Source organism: Crocuta crocuta, unplaced genomic scaffold (assembly GCF_008692635.1).
Source record: "Crocuta crocuta isolate KB4526 unplaced genomic scaffold, BGI_CrCroc_1.0 scaffold2088, whole genome shotgun sequence".
Lineage (NCBI taxonomy): Eukaryota > Metazoa > Chordata > Mammalia > Carnivora > Hyaenidae > Crocuta > Crocuta crocuta.
Window position 1 is genome coordinate 98,740 of NW_027527892.1, and position 652 is coordinate 99,391.

General features: G+C 30.7%; 1 protein-coding gene across 1 annotated transcript in view; it reads left to right on the top strand.

Annotated features, from left to right (window-relative positions):
- LOC144245678 (ubiquitin carboxyl-terminal hydrolase 9X-like) overlaps positions 1–652 on the top strand; it is a 137,960-nt gene that overhangs the window by 7,780 nt on the left and 129,528 nt on the right.

A 652-nucleotide genomic window follows, 5' to 3' on the forward strand; every position in this document is an offset into this window, starting at 1 on the left:
ACTGAAAGCCAGTGAACCAAAAGATACACTAATTTCATATTTTTATGAAAATTGCTATTTCATTGTATTTTGTAGTAAAATCTCAAGATTGTCTTTTGACTTTGAAAACTCAAGGAATTCTTTTAGAAGAAGTATCTTGAGAAATGAGGTCTTTTTATTTTTATTTTTGGAAGAAACAAATAGTCTGGTATTTTTCATTATTACCCAGAAGTAAAGTTACATATTGGAGTTGATCACTTTTTGATGAGTTTATTCAGTTGAATATTAAATACATCTGAATTCTTATAAGAAATGACTAATTTTTATAATATTCTCTATTCACAGCTTAAGGCTGTGAAGGATAAAAGAAAAGGGCAATTCTATGTTATTATCCAGCTTACTCAACAATGTCTTGAAATGAGTTACCCATCAGTGCATTTATTAAGTATCCAGGTCCTCAGGCAGGTTTTTAACATCTTTGGTATCTATGATGTTTGTTACAAAATCTCTTAGTTGTGGCAAGGGTAGTAATTTCATTAACAATTATCCTACAGTCATTTAAGGAATGTTTTATTTATTTTTTAATGTTTAATTTTAAGAGAGAGAGGCAGAGAGACAGAGTGTTAGTAGATGAGGGGCAGAGAGGGAGACAGAATCTAAGGCAGAGTCCTGA